Raw genomic sequence first — 20,060 nt, forward strand, 5'->3', positions numbered from 1 at the left:
ATGTATGTATGTATATGTATGTATATATATATATATATATATATATATATATATATATATATATATATATATATATATATAATATATTCTCTCTGTTCCCCACCCCCCTTCCCTGTCTTGGTGGGGGGGGGGGGTGGATATTATTACTGCATCACTATAGCAAGGTTTGCTGTGCCACTGAAAAACAGGGGTTGAGAAGTGTTCATTTATTTCACGGGAGTGAACAGAATGAGAGAGAGGTTTCCCCACATCTGGCTGGATTTAGATGTTCTGTACTATCCTTGTACCAGTGGTTCCCAACCCTGTCCTGGGGACCCCCCCAGCCAGTCGGGTTTTCAGGATATCCACAATGGATATGCATATGAGAGAATTTGCATGTTATGGAGGCAGTGCATGCAAATATTCCCTCCTGCATATTCATTGTGGATATCCTGAAAACCTGAATGGCTTGGGGGGTCCCCAGGACAGGGTTGGGAACCACTGTATGCAGACATATCTGGCTGGACTGCCAGGGCCTGTAATCCATATCTTTTGTAAAGATACCTCTTAAACAGTGTCTGCATTTTATAAATTTTATGTCTTCATGAACTTTTTTTTTTTGTATTTTATTTTTCCATAAAAAGAATTACTGTCCAATTAGTAAATGTCCATGCCGTCCGCCTGCTTGACGCTGGGTTGAATGTTATCTAATTGCTTCATTGCTTCTGAATAGTAACCGATTTGCCTTTGAGGCCTTAAAATTGTATTTATCGCTGAGGTTAGTATATAGTAATGGAGCTGGTTTTATTAACTTCTTCCCGGTAACTGACCCTGGGTTCACCTTTGTGATATTGGGTGGTGTTTTGAATGCCCTTCCTACAAGGTGGTGTGAGAATTGACTCTACCCTCTTAGACCTAGGATTCCCACAGCACCCAGAGTAACGGAGGTGACTCGAAGCTGGTGCGCAGGTGAGATCTAGAAAGGAAAAAAGATCAAATGCCAGTCCTTCTAGACAGTCTCATTCTCGCATCCTGAACATATTGCTCAACCTTCTGCTTCCCTAAAATATTAGTTAAAATTAACTACTATAAAATAATTCAGGTTTAGTAAAATCCAATTTGTTTCAGATGCTTTAAACTGGAACTATTTTTCCCAACATAAATTTTCTGAAATAAGAATTCACTATCTAACTCATTCCTCTTCCCCTTTTCCCCTGCTGATGTTGAAGTTTTTCTACACATTTATTCTCACCTTACCCCACCTGTTTGTCCCCATAAAGGTAATTTTTTGATGAGCATAGGATGGATAGAATTACTTGGCTTTGTTGCTGTTCTACTGCTGAAATCTAGATCATGTAACTCCTTGCATCTAAATTGAAATTCAGGGATTGTAACCTTCAAGTGTGTGCTTTTTTTTTTTTTTCTTTCCTTTCTTTTTTTTTAATATATTGCTCATAAATTGCAGTGCTGCCAAGTTGATGCCATGTTTTATTGTTCAGACAGTACAAAATTCATTGTTCTTTACTCGGCCTGCATTTGTTTTAAAGTCGGGATGTCTCGAGCTGCAAAACTAGATAGGAAACTAACAAATACTGCTCTTAACCTCGGTGAAACATTTGACACTTGTATGTTCTACTAAAGTCATAAAACGGTAACAAGTTAAGGAAATATGTCTGTAGATTCCAGCTCCTTTATAGTTTTACTTTTTGCTAAGAGATCATTCTCACATTCCGGAAGTCTACCATATTGCTCTAGCAACTTGTGACTTGGATATCCAGGGATGTAAGCCCAACATCATTCTGAGGTTCTGATTTTCCACAAGACGTTTGCCCAGTATATGCACACAGTCTTCTAAGAATGCTTGAAATACTTCACTGCTGCCTATTGTGTTTAATCGATTTCATCAGGCTTTCTATGATATAAATTTGGAAAAGTTAGCAAGGTGTGGAGGGAGGGTATAGCATCTCTACAGAGACCATTGCGGGAGTAAGTGTGTAATGGCCAGTATAAAGCTGTCTGCAAATATGCAGATAAAGCTGCATCAGTTTTCAAAGCAGACTCGTGCACATAAGTTCACTTTGAAAATTTACCCCACCAAAACTGCCTGCACACAATTCTACCTCCTAATTTGAAAGCAAAAATATTTTTCGGGGAGAAAATTTACACGCAGAATTTGGAAATGCAAAAGTGTGTGCAAACACCCCCTCCCCCTCCAACCTAGCCCTGCTACCGAGAGCTCCTCCGCTTTGTCCAGATGAACTTATGCGCACACAGGATATATGCAATTAGGTTTGCCTGCATATTAGGCAGGCAGTTTTTATAACGAGTTGTTTCCCCCGGATAAAGCCCAGTTTTACCCATAGAAATGCAATTGATAACTTGCATCTTGCCATAGGGAAGGGTATTCACTGGCTAGCTTTCAGGTATCCTTCTAGACATGAGCTTTCCAAACTTTTCATGCTGGTGACACTTTTTAGACATGGGCTGATACAGTAAAGTGCACTCAGGCAGAGCGCACTGTTAGCCCCCGTTTGGCTGCGCGTTTTCGACGCGCTATTTTTACTCCTTATACAGTAAGGGGTAATAGTGCGTGGAAAACGCGCGGCCAACCCCCCCCCCCCCCCCCCCCCCCCCCCCCCCCCCCCCCCGAAACCAATAGTGCCCGCAACATGAAAATGCATGTTGATGAGCCTATTAGTCCTGCGCGATACAGAAAGTAAAATGTGCAGCCAACCGTACATTTTACTTTCAGAAATTAACGACTGCCAAAGGCAGGAGTTAATTTCAGCCTGCACCGGGAAAGTGCACAGAAAAGCAGAAAAAACTGCTTTTCTGTACATCCTCACATTTTAATATCATTGGTGTTATTCAATTTGTTTTATTATTGTTACTCATAAATTATAACAATAATATTAATCTTGGAATATTATATATTTTTAATATAAATGAAATGTTTTCATGAGAGAGGTTGTGTCATGAAACATTTTATTTATGTATATACTAGCCGTTAAGCCCGTAACAACGGGCTACATTTAAAAAATTTTTTTCTGTCCATTTCCTTCCCCCTCATTCTCCCTGCCACCTCTATTCTCCCTCCCTCCCCCCCCTCCCCTCACTCTCTCCTCCATCCCCTCAGTCACTCCCCCTCTCAGCTCATCCATAACCAGCAGACGGAAGATCTCCGGGGGGTCCCTCCCTCCCTCGCGCGTGCGCTGCCGCTGCTACTGCTCCTCACCACCGCTCCTGCTCCTCCCAGCGCTATTTTTTTTTTCGGGCATGCTCCGCTCTGACCGACATGCTCGCCCGCGCATGCGCGGTAGCGCTGCTCTCTCCTGCGCATTTGTGGCCGTCTGTCAGAGCCCATTTATAAGGTAGATTTATGGAAACATGCATAAATTGTCGAACTAAATTTCGTTCATTTAACCTTTAACCACTGGTTTGCTAGTAGACTGAATTACTGTCGGGCTGATACAGAAAAATGCATGGGAGAGCCGGCGAGTGCTCGCCTTCCCGATGTGTGCCCAGGCCACTCTCCTGGGCACGCGATTCAGGAAGCAACAACATGCAAATTAGGGCTTGCGGTAAAAAGGAGGCGCTAGGGATGCTAGCGCGTCCCTAGTACCTCCTTTTTGAGATATTAAGTCGGAGGCCCCAAAGATGATTAAAAAAAAAAAATCTGCCCATGGGTTGGAAGTCGGATGCTCAATTTTGCCGGCGTCCGTTTTCCGAACCTGTGGCTGTCAGCAGGCTTGACAACCGATGCCGGTAAAATTAAGCGTCATCTGTCAAACCCGCTGACAGCCGCTGTTTCTGTCAAAAAGGACGCGTAATTGTGCTAACCCACTGACATCTGTTGATTCATCTAACTGCAATGTAAAAAACATATTATCAACTTGAAAAATATCCTTCATTTGAAGCTTAATGTCAGCAGACATGTCTTGAATTTTGTCTTCCAGTCGTGTTATCTGCCAAAGGGATTTTATTAACTTCTATCTCAAATTCGGACCCAAACATTGTTCGAACAATAGCACAGCAAGATTCTTTTATAGTGGTTTTGGCAATAGTGTGTGGTTCCTTATTTTTGGCAATTATTTGAGCAACCAAGTAACTTGCCTTTTGAGCTTTCTCTGACGTCTTCATTCTTTTGGTGAACGATGCAGACTGCTTCTTTATAGATTTTGAAAGTTCAATAAAGCATTCTACTGGCTTTTCTGACAAATGACTGTGTTTTGAGATAAAATGGCGCTTTAATTTGTTTGGTACCATACTTTCATTTGTATCATCCCACAAACTAAACACTGGGGACAAGTATTGTTTTCATTACCAGAAAATGTGAACCCCAGTTTTATATAATCTGCATTGTATAAATGAGGCATGGAAATTTTCTCCTTTACACTTCTTGCTTATTAATACAAACCGTTCAACAGTTGATTCTTGTGTAGTTTTCTCTATAGTTGATACATTTTGTTCATCACAAACGTAGTCTTCAGTTTTTCTTTTCTTAATTAGAAACTTATTCATTTTACCCCGATGAAACAGATGGTTGTATATAAGTTGGTATTATTTATTTCAGTTAGCCAACGTTAGTGCTGTGTTGTGTGCAGTTGGAGTTGACTGTGCGGCATCATGTGCCGTCTCATCATGTGCGTGATGCTGGAGGGGAGCGGCTTCAGACATGTCGACTGTTATGTGGACTGGGCTTTAACGTGCTATGTTCACGCAACACATTAACGTGTTGCGACACACAGTTTGGAAAGCTCTGTTCTAGACCTTGCGATTTTTTTTTTTTTTTTTTTTTTTTTTTTCCCCCTGCACGAACATCACAAGGTTTCATACATGCAGGAGCCTTTTGAATGACCCTCTCAGAGGCTGATGTTCAGTAGTGTATGTAACTCGGCACATATGTGCATAGGTAGGTGCTCCTGAAGTTAGGCCTGCGATTTATAAACTGTGCCTTGGGAAGCATGGCGTGATTTCTTCAGAACAGGTTAAGCTTTTTTTTTAATGCAGGGATCTGCATAGTTTCTACACCCATTTTGTAAAAGTGCATGTGTATATTTTATGTATTAAATAATTGTGTGTCCTGGGGTAGTCACTTGAGGGAGAGCTGAGCCTTTGCTGTAGACCTTCCAGGCTTCTATAGGCAGTTCCACTCTGCAATGCTCTCCAGCAACAGTGTTCTCGGGGTCCAGGTGAGGAAGAAGAACCAGGCTGCTTAGCGAGTAATCCGCTCTAGTGAGACTTCCCAGGTAGCAGTCCTCCCACGGTATTGTCCGTCCGGAGAGAAAAGGGGGTCACCAAAAAACCTTAGTCCACTTCCATCTCCATCTGGGTTTCTGTTTCTGGGCAGTCTACTTCCCTGTCCTCCTCCTCTTCCGTGTGGCTGATTGGCAATTTTAATCTCCCCAATGTCCCAGTGTCGTCCTCCTCCCTACTCAGGGGCTCACCTGTCTGTATCCAGTCGTTCCCCCCCCCCCCCCCCCCCCAGGGTCACACCTCCCGTGGGTGGCCAGCCCTCTCTTCCCCCTTCCCATTAGTTTCTCTAAGACTCTAACAGCTTGGGAAATGTAGTTTCCCCATCTGTCTCTCCGGTGCCTGTGACTGGGTTTGTTTCTGACTCTCCCTGGCGTTATCCAGTCCAGATTTTCCCTGCTGGGCAGGCAGGGCACCTCGTCACACACACACGTGTGACATATATTCATGTAATAACCATCAGCTTATGCACGGAGGCAGGTATTTTATAAAGTTAGCTGATATCTGCATGTATCTCGCTTATGAAAATATATATTTTAAAATATATTTATTTTAAAATTCAGATGATGTATTTTCACATGGCTTTTCTGAGCCATTTTATGAAATGCCATTTGGATAAAAAAAAAAGAGATTAAAGTATTTTCTTAGTTTTGAAAGACATATTTTTGTCTAAAGAGTGGAGAAGTTAGCCTAGTGGTTAGAGCAGCAAGCTGGGATCCAGGGAAGCCAGGGGCTCAAAACCTGCTGATGCTTCTTGTGCTTTTGGGCAGATCACTTCACACTCCGTTGCCTCAGATAAAATCTTGGGGCCTGATTTCTGCCATTCTGTATCTATGGGAAAAATGTTTAGTAACTAGAACCTTTAAATTGTCAGCCTTCTAGGAACAGGGAACATAACCTACTGTGCCTGAATGTAACTCACCTTGAGCTACTAATAAGGTGTGGGCAAAATCTAAATAAAGAAATATTTCACCTACACAATAAACATTATTATTCTGAGGAGATTATAATAAGAATGTTGACATTGTTCATTAGTAAAAACAAAGAACAGAAGCAAAACCAGCCAGAGTTCGTAACTCGTGTGTGTGTGTGTGTGTGCACTTCCCAGCAGCAGTTCACCCACGTGCGCCACCCCTCGCTCCATGTTTGGCGCGCGCGCGCGTGTGTGTAAAATGTGCATGTGTGCACTTCAGACCCCGCCCCGAAACGCCCTCTCTTTATATATGCACACTTTTCTGCACAGCGGCAAAAATGCATGCGCATACTCCCGTCCTGAGAACTTGCTTTTACAGTACATAGAGGCTACTTATGTGTGCACATGCCAATTTAGCACGCACAAACTCCCAAAAAAAGTCTGAAAATTACCCTCATAATGTCTTTATCTTGTTACTTTAATATGTGAGTAGGTTTTTTTGTTTTATTATAATTTTCACAAAAAAATCACAAGAATCCTCTTGTACAGCAATAAGGAGAATATCATACAGAAATATACCTCTTTAAATCACTTATCCCAAAACTATAAGAAATGTCATCAAACATGAAATCTCCAAGTAAAGGAAAATAAAGGGAGAGACACAAGTGTAATAATAGTGGTTACAATGTACAGGGAAAAAAGAAAAATATCCCGTGAATACCCTGTTACATAATTCTAGCACCTAATCCAAATATAAGGGAGTTCTTCAGGAATGAGAGTCAAGAAATGCTTGTAATTTGTGTAGGTTCAAAAAACACACATTTTAAATCTGAATAATAAACTAAATACTTGCACGAGTATCTCAACACAAATTTAGCTCCTCGTGATAAAGCCTCCATTCTCATATCAAGAAACATTTTCCTCCGTAACTGAGTGGTCCTTGCTAAGTCGGGGTAGATCCATAGATCAAAGAAGAACGCTTCTGCAAGAAAAACCTTAATGCAGCATTTTTGTCAAACAAAGGTAAATGAAACTAACAAAGTAGTACCTAGAGACATTACTAAAGTATCAGAAAGATTTAAAGACTGCTCAGATTATTGTTGGTCAGCAGGTGGCCCTTGATTCTCTTGATTTGTAGATAAATAGTACATTTTTAAATAACTGGCACGTTATCTAGGGGAAATCCCAGTACCCAAGTTAAGACTTAAACAAGTCAATAGGTGAAGTCATTTTGAGATATGGAAAGTTTTAAGTTCAGGGAGATTTAAAGTTTTCAGAGCATTTTCAATGTTTTCTATCTTCCTTGTATGGACCAGTTCAGATTGTACTAAACCATGCTGAAGACTTTCCACCGATGTTAAACTGGTGTCTGTCTGTCCCACTTTTTCTTTAAGAATATTAACCGCTTTATCCATATTTGGTATCCGTTTGATTAATATCCAAGGCTGAATTTGTTAAAGTAGAAATTGCCGCCTCCAAAGAGACCAAAGCAGTCCACAAAGAATCCAAAGTAATCACAGGAGGATTTATCAAGGAGATTCTAGACAAAAACATCCCTTCGAGACAACATCTCCTGCTCCTGGGGAGATGGTGTCGCCATTTCCAACTCCAGAGGGGCCAACTGGGTCGGTAAGGCCTGTGGCCTGGCCAGGGCTCTCAAGCAATGTCGCTGGAGGCTCCACCCTTCCTCCTCCAAGGCCTTCCAGCTCGAGATCTTTCAGACTTCGGGGCACCAGGACTCAGCAACACTCCTTCAGCCAACAATGCCGATGTCTGCTTTGCATCGGCAGTTGCAACAGCTGCTCCTTCCAGCGGCGTTGTCTGTGGGGCAGCGAAAAAGCTTTCAATCCACGGCTGATGATCATTAGATAAGGGAGAAGAAACTAAATTCTCCCTTGTCTTCACTTTCCTTTTTGTGTGAGGCATCACCAAAAGAAAATATAACTTCCAGGAAAAAGAAAAGACGGAGAGAGCTCTTTAGCATGCTTCATAGGTGGCGGCCATCTTGTCACCCTGTTTTGTTTTGTTTTTTGGCTTTGTTTTTTTTAATTCGATGGTGTACTGACTTTCTGGGGTTCCCATCTTAGTCAGTGCCCCGCCAGCCTTGTGACAGACACTCGGACAGAGTAGTAAGAGGGTTCTGCATCCTACTGACTGACCTGTTCTCACAATATTCAGGCAGGGTCATACTAACTGGATTTGTTCTATTTTCCTGGGCATGGACTTTACTGTATCTCTCCATCCCCCCCCCCCCCCCCTTCATTTTGCCTTTTGCCTGATTAGACAGGCCTTCACTAACGTGACCCCAAAAGGTAACTTTTTTTTTTTTTGTTTGTTTCCTTTAATTTTGAAAAGCAATCCAGCTCAAAACAGAATTAGCAAGAGGATAAATCTGTTTACTTCTCAGTATGCAAGGTTGGGGCAGTTGGCCTATTTGTCTGTCATTCCTGTCGGGAATCATGACCTCGACAAACATTTAAAAGAGTGCAAATGCTCTCTGAGCTGCCACCCTATGGATAGCCTGGTCCAGTGCCTTTTTGTACGTTAAGCACAAAACTGAGGGTGAAGCGAATAAAACGTCTTAACTGAAAAATAATCCGATACTGTCTTTTCTCTTATCCATTTCAGGAAAGGGAAGTGAAGATAAGCAGTAGCTTAGTATACCACGAGCTGCTCAGGTGATGATGTAATTTTCTTCAATAATTAAACAATGGGGCAGATGCGAACAATTGGTTAATAGTTTTTCGTATGTTTGGTGTAGGGGCAACTTTTGTAGACTGATATAGGAGGGTCACGTATCTGGCTATATAGTCTGGAAGTTATCGAGTCCTGAATCTGAGCTGCAAAGGATCAATGCCAGCAACTGACCTGGACTTTTGCAGAGGCTCCGCTGTCAAAATCACAAGAACTTAATTGTGCTGTGCAGAGAGCCTGATGCCTTGAGTTTAATAGACTTTTTCTTGGATGACTGACTGGACTGATATTAGAGCACAGAGCAAACTAGGTTTAGTTCACTGAATTTTATTGATAGTCTTACTTAACAGAAAATCAAAGTGATTTACTACTAAAATAATGAGTACAAATTAACATTAACAAAAACAAGTTAACAAAATTCATTAATGTACATATACCAATAAGTAAATACAAATTAAGCATAAAATAATTAACTAATATACAGAGTAAACATAGCCTAAAAATATACAAGTATAAAGAAAAATCTAAAACATGTAAAAGTAAATAACCTAAAATATAGAATAAAAACAGTATGTCACTGAAACATACTTAAACTAACATAAGATCAGATTAAAATTTAAGAAATAACATAGATATCCACAAGTTTCTTATAGATAATCCTGTTTTATATGTTTTATATTAAGTGATTTAACAGAAAACTTTAAAATAAAAAAAACCCAGAGCATTAAGTATTTTCTGAATTTCAGATAACCTTATGGCTTGAGAAGGATTAAAGGTAAGGAATTCCAAAGAGAAGATGCTAAAAATGAAAAGCTCTTTTCATGCGTTCTTTCAAAGAGTTTCTTTGCGTGAGAGCACTTTTAAAAGCTCCTGTTATGAGGAGCATAATGTACAATCAGGTTGATTATGGAATGACAGTGCTACTAAGATAAGCTGGTGAACTTGTTACACAAAACTTTAAATCTTAAAGAGTCTTAACTTGAATTTGTAAAATTATCAGTAGCCAGTATAATAGGGTCGCATGATCAAATTTTCTTTTTCCAAATATTACTTTAGTGGAGGTGTTTTGAAGTAATTGCGATTGATGAATTAAGACCATGAAATAAGGTGTGTTTGATTCTTTTTCATTATTCTCTTCAGTTTTCTTATATTTAGTCACCTTGTTGCATTACAACACCATTAAACTTTTCAATGCTGCAAACAACTTTTGCCGCCTCAAAATGGCAGGTAAGAAGAAACTCACAGTGAGCAGGTATAGAACTCCATCTGTGATAAGGTGATGTCCCTCACAGAATGTTGTCTTTGCTTGGGTCAAGACCATGTCCGGGCAAACCGTTCTATCTATGGTCCAATGTTCCCTACATTTTCAGTGCTCCAGGGTTCACGACATAGAGGAACTGCTTAAGTCTCTCAGAAGTCGCAGTAGATCCTCCTCCCGCAGTGCAATGTCGTCACAACCTTTGTTACATGGATCTTCATCTTCCCACTCAATGATAGCAGAATCAAGTGACTCAGAAGCGGTTAACCAAACTTTTTCCATCAGAGGCAACAATAAGAGGCCCCAGTTTACTTGCATCATCATTGGGGTCCCGGGTTAGTAAACCTCACATTCAGAAGAAAGGTCTACAGATATACCTTCTAACCTATTTCTGGATACACCTGACAATACATCACCCCAGAACACCTGTCATATATTCAAAGTTTGTGGAAAAGGTGGGGGACAACCTTTAGCATCAAAACCCCCTTTTTAGAAGTCTTCAGGCCCCTTCCAGATATTGGATGCCCTATCAGATCCAGTGGCTCTTCCTGTCCATAACATTCTAAACTAGTTGCAGATGAAAGGTTGAAAATGCCTATCTGTGGCTTTCTATGGCTAGAAAGCTAAATCTGAGGTCTGGAGTCATGCCACATCAGTCAGTCATCCTTGAGTCTGCCCTGAAAAAGATTACTAGACAATTTTGGCAAGAGAGTCTTCCAAAGCTCCATGCTTACCTGCCCTTATCTCTACACACCTGTTCTATATGGTGCAATATCCTCACGACTCTTCCAAATCTGTAGGCTTTTCTACACCTTATAGATGGAGGGTCTTATTACCCATAACCCTTTTTAAAGGTGGAAGAGTGCATTTGTCACCACCTCTGTTCTATCTAGAAATTTTTCAACTCCATTTCACGTGCCTCCTCAGCTTCAATTGGATCTCAGCAAATGACTTAGCTCAGGGCAAGTAGCTTCCAAGATGATGTCCACAAGAAGTCACTGGTCTCTGTGACAGATTAAGAAATGGAATGTAGTGGTCCAACCCTCTCAAAGGTGCTTGAACAACTTGTTTAATTACAAGCTGTCATAATTTCACAGGTGTCAATTCCAGCCTTTTCAGCAGTATTGCCCACCACCTCTTCCAGCCCTTTCTATTCACACCCCAGCAGCATGAATGCCACCCACTTAAGACTACACAACAGGCCTAGCATAAACCTGGGCTCAGTTTTTCTTCCCTCTGAATTCCATTCCCATAGTGGTCAAGATTCAAATCATCTTGGAGGGTGTGGTGCTAGATAACCAAAGATCTCTAGGTCCTCCAAATTGTGACGTTTGGATATTTGCATTTCTCTCAGCTACCATCCCTTTCACACTGCTTAAATTTTGATCTGCATCAGTCTCATTTGTCGCATCTTTGCTAGGAAGTTCAGTCACTTATTCACCAACAGATATTGAACATGGACAGGGTTACTACTCCCAATAATTTTCCTCATCCTCAAGAAATCAGGAAGATTGAGGCCCATTCTGGTTCTGAGACCTTTTGAAGAAAAATATGCTTTGAGAAGAATTCAAAATTAATTCCCTCAGCACGATTCTTCCTTAAGTCTAAAAGCATGGATGTATGTGCGCTTTAGATCTGAAGGATGCATATACTCCTTCATCCTTCCCATTGGCACTACCTTTGCTTCAAGGTGGATTCTCCCCTCTACCAGTACGAGGTACTCTCATTTTGCCTTATCAGCAGCTCCAATGGTCGTTTACCAAATTTCTGCAGTGGTAACTGCATATCTGTGTCACCACGGGATTCACGTTTTCCTATAAGCAGATTACTGGCTAATCACAGCAAGCTTTCTGGTCAATTTCGAGAAGTCAAATCTAGTATGTGCTCAGAATGAAATCCATTGGAGCATGGATAGACTTGCTGCAGGAGAGAGCATTTTTGGTGATGGATTGAGTGTATACCATGATATCGCTCATACAAAATCTACTGCCCTCTCAGTACGCGACAGCCTGAGCGATTCTTGTTGTCAGGTCGTAAGGCTACAGCCATTGCACATGGTCCTACTCACCCACTTTTATATCCATTATCTACACTGGGGTCTCTGCTCTTAATGGGATCAGCTGACCCAACCATTATCAGTCATAGTCTAGGTTTCTGAGAGTGAGGAATTATGCTGGTGGTTAAACCACCACATGCTTCATGATAGCATGCTGTTTCTCACTCTTCCTCATCAAGTCTAGTTAGCGACAGATATATCCTTGAAAGAAGGTGGGTGTGCTCACAAAGGATCATTCCAATCTCAGGGCACCTGGTCTCGTGAGGAGGACCACTTTCACAACAATCTGCTGGAATTAAGGGCGATCAGATATGCTCTATCAATATTCACGCATCTTCTTTGAGGGAAGAGCATCTTAATTTGAACAGATAACCAGGTGGTTTTGTTTTATGCCAGCAAAAGGGAGACACAGAATCATGGCCCCCCTGCAAGGAAATGTTAAAGATTTGGGAGTGAACAACCAGACATTAGCCTGTCCTACAAGCCACCTGTCTTCCAGGAATCTCCAACATGCTGGCAGATCACCTCAGCAGAGTATTCCAACTGCACGAGTTCACCAGCTGATGAACTATTCAACTTAGGTGGTCAGCTGTCAGTTGATCTGTTTGCATCTGAGTAGAACAGAAAACTAGATCAATTTTCCTTACTTCTATGCACTGATCACAGACTGGATCATGATGCTTTCCTTTTTGATCAGGGGAGATGCCTCATGGACATTTTTCCACCATTACCACTGATTGCCTGAACAATGCAAAAGCTGCTGCAAGTCCGTGCTCACTTGATTCTTATAATTCCAGCATGACTCAGACAAATATTTGCACACCTCGTACAATTTTACAGCAGTTCTCCCCCCCACCCCCCTCCCATATATCTGGGGGCAGTCCCTACATTGTTAAGGCAAACAAGCATTCTGTTATCCATCCCTTCTGTATATCAATCTAATGGTATTGATGTTAATCACTTAGTAATTGCTCATCGCTCTTTGCCTAGAACAATCAGACATTTTGGTTCCAGCTAAAAAGCCATCCACTAGAAAGTTATGCTTTCAAATAGCTTGGATATTCCAAATGGTACTAACAAAAAAAACCAAACTTGGACCCAATTTCTTGCAAGCCCAAGTACTTGCTAACGAATTTGTTCCTCCTTTCTGAGACATACCTCGCCACATTGTCAGTGAAAGTACATCTGTGTCTTAGCATATACTTGAATGTAGTAAAATGCTGAACCCATCTCTGCTTATCCACTGATATCAAGATTTATGAAAGGCTTTTGCTACGTTAGGCACCTGACATGCAAAAATCTCCAGTTCTGTGGGATTTTGGTGTAAGTTCCTGGCATGGAAAAGAGCATTCCTCATCAGTTATCTCAGCTACAAGAGTCAACAAGCTCCAAGCTTGTATCTGTTACATGCCATGCATCCATTACTTCCATGATTGGGTATTTGTTCCCACTCACCTGGAATTTCTACCAAAAGTTGTCTTGGCTTTTCATATCAATCCATAGAAACATAGACATGTTGGCAGAAAAGGACCAGATGGTCCATCCTGTCTGCCCAGTAAGTTTATGGTAATATCTGCTGCTCTCTGTAGGTTTACCCCATGCTTATCAGTTTCCCACACCGTAAAAGACAGGGTCCTCGTTGGTTGATGTTAGAATCCAATTCCCCATTATGCCTTGCTGTTGAAGCAGAAAACAATGTTAGAATTGCATCAACAGTATCGAGGCTTTTTGGTAGGGTAGTAACTGCTGCATCAACAAGTTATCCTCATACTTGTTTCCTCAGACCATATAAGTCAGGGCCTTTGGTCGCTGTATGAATCCTGTTCCCCCTTTTCCCCCTGACATTGAAGCAGAGAGCAATGATGGAGTAGCATCAACAGTATCAAGGCTTTATTGGTTGAAGGGAAGTAACCATTGTAACGATAATTATCTACCTTTTTTCCAAAACTGCATGTCTATGAAGGAGAAAGGGTCCGTTGTACCTTAGATTGTAAAGAGCCTTCTCCTAGTATGAGAGAGGAACGCAACCACATCACCTGGCTTCGCAATTATTCATCATATATAACCCTAACAGACTTGGTGTCACAATCGCCAAACATACATTGTGTACCTGGATAGTGGAATGCATTTTAGTTCTACACCTTTAGGAGAATTGCAGATCACAAACAATTGAAGCTCATCAAATCAGAACTATAGCTTCTTTTGTTGTTCATATTAAAGAAGTGCCCCTTGGATGTTTGCAAAGGTGCAACTGTGGTCGTCAGTTCACCCCTTATATCCCATTATAGTCTGGACAACCTCTCAAGGACTAGAGTAATTTCAAACAGTTTTTTGCATAACGTGTTCTCACAGTAGTTTGCTCCCCATGGTGGGGTCTGGGTTGCTTGTTCAGTAATCACTTTGCTGCAGCCCTCAGCTTGGGACTGCTCACATGTAAATCAGCCTGTTTATCAACGGAAAAAGCAAGTTTGTTCACTGTAAATGGTGTTTCTGTATTTAGCAGCATGAATTAGCCTGCCTTCCTAAAAAGTCGACTATCTATCTAGATTTAGCTATGATATAGGCTGAGGAGGCTCACGAGGTAATGTCCGTGTGGAAACGTTTGCACATGCTCAGTAGAGCTCAAAACTCTACTAGCTAGGAGAGAGGAGACCGTTCAGTGCCATTGGATGATGTCTGCCATTTGTAATGGCTAATTCATCCTGCTGTTTGTAGTGAACAAACTTGCTTCCCACTCGATGTGTTCTCTTATACTAAGTGTAGCCAGCCCCAGCCCCAGTCCTCAAGAGCCACAAATATAGAAACACAGAAATGACAGCAGAAAAAGACCAAACGGCCCATCCAGTCTGCCCAGCAAGCTCCCATACTTATTTTCCCATACTTATCTGTTTCACCGACCATCAAGTTCAGGGCCCTTGTTGGTAACTGTTTGATTCGAATTTCCTCCCACCCCCTGCCGTTGATGCAGAGAGTAATGTTTGAGTTGCATCAAAGGTGAAGCATAAGGCTTAATGGTTAAGGGTAGTAACTGCCGCAATAAGCAAGTTACCCGGATGCTTGTTTACCCAGACTGCACAGATCAATGCCTTGTTGGATGTTGTCTGAATGTAAATCCTCTTTCCACATTTCCCCCTGCCATTGAAGCAGAGAGCAATGCTGTATATGCATTCGAAGTGAAGTATCAGACTTAAATGGTTTAGGGTAGTAACTGCCGCAATAAGCAAGCTACCCCCACATTTATTTGTTTACCAGACTGTGTAATTCAGTCCTTGTTGGTGGTTGTCTGAATGCAAATCCTCTTTTCCACATTTCCCCTTGCCGTTGAAGCAGAGAGCAATGTTGGAGTTGCATTAATAGTGTGAAGGCTTATTGAGTAAGGGTAATATCCACCATTCCAGCAAGCTACCGCTGTGGCTCTTCTCTTCATTCCCATCCTCTAGCCTTTATGGATCCACAGGTTAGGCTAGGTTTTCAGGCTATCCACAATGAATATGCATGAGAGATATTTGCATAGATTTATATGCACTGCTTGCATTTTATTTCATACATATTTATTGTGGAGATCCTGAAAACCTGGCCTGTTTGTGGCTCTTGAGGATCAGAGATGGCCACCTCTGTCTTAGCAAAGATTTAAACATTGCCACCTCACCTCCGCATGGAACCATGTACGCAGAAATTAAAAAAAAAAAAAATTGAAAACTTGGCTCTTCAAACAGGTTTTCACCTAATACCCCTTATCTTCCTTTTTCCTATTCTCCCGCCCCCCCTACTATCCTCCTTTTGGATACTCCCCCCCCCCCCCCCCTCCACCCCTTACTTTTTCACTTGTTAATTTATTTGTATTCCTTTTTGGAATTACTAAACTTTTCTCTTTATACCAAGCATTAAGATTTTATTACTACCTTCATAATTATGTACCTATTTTATCTTATGTTACAAACCATTCCATGTAAGTGTTTTCATCCTACATTATTTATTTAATCGCCCAGTTCCTTGTAAACCGATACGATGTGCAAACAGTTATCGGTAAAAAAAAAAAAAAAAGCCCTAAATAAACCAGCTGAATACAGTCTTAGTATGCCAATATCAGCCCGGTGCCTGAACAACAGCTGGTGATTAACTGGATCAAAAGGCTGAAGTCTTATCTAGAAATACAGCCAACTCATCTTAGCCTTTCTCTTGATTCAAACTGATCTCATTTAATAGTGCTATTAATGCTGATTCTGTACTATGTCTGTTCCAGAAGTCTGATTGTTTTGGCCGGAAGACGAGCGTTTTTCTCTAGGTAAATCCTGTAGCTGGGTCAAGACAACTTTTTCAATGATTTTGGATAGGCTGGAAGTTCAAGTTTAAATCTTATACGATCTTGAAAAAGCCAGTTAATCTCCCTGTTTTTATCCTTTCCAGATCTGTGGGCTGCTTTTTTTTTTTTTTTAAATGGTATTTTCCCTCGTAACTCTTAGCTCAGTGACTGGTGCAGTACACCGTGACTCCTGGAGTACTTTTCGTTAACGGTTTGTCTGACTGGTGTCGATGGAACCAAATCTTTACTTTCCTGAAATATAATTAGCTTATTCCATGTTCAGGCCCTTTGTTAGCATTTGAGAGGTTTGTTGAGGAGAGAGGCTCTACCTGGTTTGTAGATCTGGGTGTAAACCGTTCCCTGTTAGTTTTGGAAACCCTTCCTTGGGACTCTCGCTCCCTATGATTTAGAAGGAATTTGTATTGTTGAAACACAAGTTTCATAGGTTTCACTGGCTCCACCTTGTAGTATTTGTAGTTCTGTATTGCATTATTTTATTTATTTATTTATCGAGTTTTATATGCCATCATTCAGTTTCGCCATCATAATGGTTTACGGATTATGAACTGTATGAACTATATTTCAAATTTGCTTTGAGCTGCTTTGGGCAATCCTTCAGGATTGAAAAGGCAAGCTATAAGTGTGGAAAAAATAGAAATCTTAGAAGCTAATTTTGCAGTTTCAGGCCAGTTTGTGACAGGTTTCCAAGGTCATGCACCGCAGAGTGTTGCATGCTGGTTATGCTTAGATGCATGTGAAGCTTATGCATCAGCAGATGAAGCTCAGGGGCTCTCTGTTAAGCTTTCTACAATCCTTTCTATTTTCTCTACCACTATGGAAGCTGATTCTGGCAACAGTTTGCCTGCACATGTTCATTTGGCCTCTAAGATGCCAGTTACATAAATCCTTCATATTTCAGATTGTGGCACTAGCATTCTTCCATTTTAGTTTTATTAAAATTAAAAAAAAAAAAATCTGCAATTTTGAGTTTGGAATTGCCGTCTGAGGTAACGGCTCTATTTCTAAATTTTCTTATTTGTTCACTACACCTGGGAATGCACTAAAAATAGAGGGGGTTTGAACTTGAACATGGCACAAACGAGATCAGTGTAGGCATTCCACATGTTCCCGCAGGCTGCTGCACAGTGGATAGAGGTGCACTTTGCGAAGACCCTCTATTCTGTAGCCCACTTTCAGACTTGATCAGCTTGTGAAGCTTGTCCCTTTTTAAGTGATTGCTTTTAGTAATATTTTGATATTTTATAATTGCTTTATTAATATAATTGAATACTACCACTAAACCTCAATGATTCTGTATGGTCTAGCCTTGCATTGGGAGTAGTGAAGGGAAAAACAGTAAAGGTATTCGGGGAAGCCTGGCATAGACACAGCGGATCCCTAGTGACGGGGAATCAAGTTGGCTCTGATGTTTATTATTAGGAAGGAGAGGTGGGACTTGTGATTATTACTTGCTATAATAATCTAGGTTTATGATTAATAATGCCTAATAAAAGTAACTCGAATGGAGGGGAGGAGACTTAAGAAATTACTTTTAAAATGATGATTCAGCCTTGTAATGGAATAGTCTTTGGTGTTCAGTTTTATGGATACAAATGATTTGCAGAAGAAGGTGACCTGTTTTAAAAAAAAAAAAAAAAAAAAAAAGGCTAGTATCCTTAGCCAGGTCCAAGCTTGTAACTGCAGACTTGTGCAAGGGCTATTGAATGGAAGCATAATTGGATATTATATGCAGGGTGATTGATATACCCAAGCCAATGCTCCCCTGGTCTGACATAGCACAGCGCATACAGTCTGTTTTCAGCCCAGGAAGTGGAATTTCAGTAACTTCCAAGAACATCTTGCTGGCTTTGAAAGCAGTTTTTTGAAGGATGTAACGGGAACAGAAAAAGAGGTTCCTACATTTTGCAGACCCTGGATGGAAGTCCAGTTTAGCTTTCAAGTGAAGAGTTTGGTCTCAATATCATTCCAGCTGGACACACGTCCACATCATAAAACACAAGCATGCGTGGTTTCCAGGCCTGCATTTCCCAATGATAGAATAGCTGCCTAGGGGCTTGGTGGTCCCTATGGCACTTTCCTGAGCATTGTCCCATCAGACCTTCCTCTTTTAAAGGTGCAGAAGTTCGCAGACCACTGGCATTAGGACTGCAAAATAGAATCACTGCCAGCCCATTCATGCGTCTTTAAGGAGGTGGGCATGATGGGGCACCGCTGAGACAGGCGGCGATGTCCCTCTCATCACGAGGCATCTTCCAACGGGGACTGCCACATCTTTCCCCTTCCCCCCCCCCCCCCCCCCTCCGCACCTGTATCCTCTTGTACCTAGGGACACCTGACAGTTAAATCCAGCCTTGATAGTTTGACACACCTGACAGTCTCTGATCTAAAGTGCAAGGCTCAGTATAGCAGATGTAAAATAGTGAAAGAGCTCCCATATCTGAGGAAGTCTGCACAACACCTACCTGATCCATACCTGCTCGTTACCATACACTGACTCGCTCACCTTCAGAACCTCTGTGGAGTAGCTAAAGGTTTCCTTGTTACGTATTTACGGTTCTTTCCTTTATGTCTGTCTTTATGAGCTTTCTCATGTTTTATTAATGGAGGGTGAGACCGTGGTTGTACTCTTGCCTGACACTGCACTCCTCGTGCTGCTCTTGTGTTAGACAGGAACAGAAATGAGCATGCTTAGAAGTGAAAGCAATGTAATGCAACCTCTTTGTGGCTTGTTGATGATAAAGGTGTATGTGCTGTCCTTTGACTTGGCTTTTTTTATAGTGGCGTCTTCAGGCACAGGCACTCAGAATGACAAGATCTTAAATCCCTCTGGGGCATCTTTACAACAAATCCCATTGACGGCTGACTTTGACTTTGGGCTTCATTGAAGCTATTTTTTATTGAGACTTTGACTCTCAATAAAAAATACAAATTAACCAATCAGATTGGTCAGCTTGAATTCTTCTGGTGGATAATGCTTGCTTTAGTTCAAGGTTATGTAACTTGTTTGAATTGCTTTTCGGTATCTGCTTTATTTTTACTGGGTCCACTGATATTAGGAACCTTAACCTAACTTTAACCTTTTTTTTTTTGCTTCCAAATCGAGGCTTCCTCCTGAGCTGGCCTGGTGCTGTGTGCTGCCATGTGCTGGACCTGGGTTTGATTTCTGGGTCAAGTCTTGTACTCCCCGGGGGGGTGTAACTTAGTAGCTGGGGATATTGTAAAGGTAGCATTTCACAGCCCTTGTGGAGGAGGGAGGGAGTCTCTGCCATCGCTCAGTGGTGACACCTACTGTCCAGACTCTGCATGCACACGTACTGGATTCCAGAGAGATCCGTGGTCTATGGCAGGGGTGAGCAATTCCAGTCCTCGAGGGCAGCAAACCAGTCAGGTTTTTAGGATATCCCTAATGAATATGCATGAGAGAGATTTGCATGCACTCTGCTTCAGTTGTATACATATTAATTAGGGATATCCTGAAAACCTGACTGGTTTGTGGCCCTTGAGGACCGGAATTACCCACCCTTGGTCTATGGACCCCTGCCTAATGACACTCACTGCAGTGGCTGAACTAGGAGGGAGAGAT

The 20,060-nt window shown here is 41.5% G+C and overlaps 1 protein-coding gene across 4 annotated transcripts in view; it reads left to right on the forward strand.

Moving 5' to 3' along the window:
• Positions 1-20,060, forward strand: part of REPS2 (RALBP1 associated Eps domain containing 2) — a 187,823-nt gene that overhangs the window by 38,097 nt on the left and 129,666 nt on the right. The gene's annotated exons all lie outside the window — the stretch shown is intronic.

This window comes from Rhinatrema bivittatum, chromosome 5 (assembly GCF_901001135.1).
Source record: "Rhinatrema bivittatum chromosome 5, aRhiBiv1.1, whole genome shotgun sequence".
NCBI classification, from domain to species: domain Eukaryota; kingdom Metazoa; phylum Chordata; class Amphibia; order Gymnophiona; family Rhinatrematidae; genus Rhinatrema; species Rhinatrema bivittatum.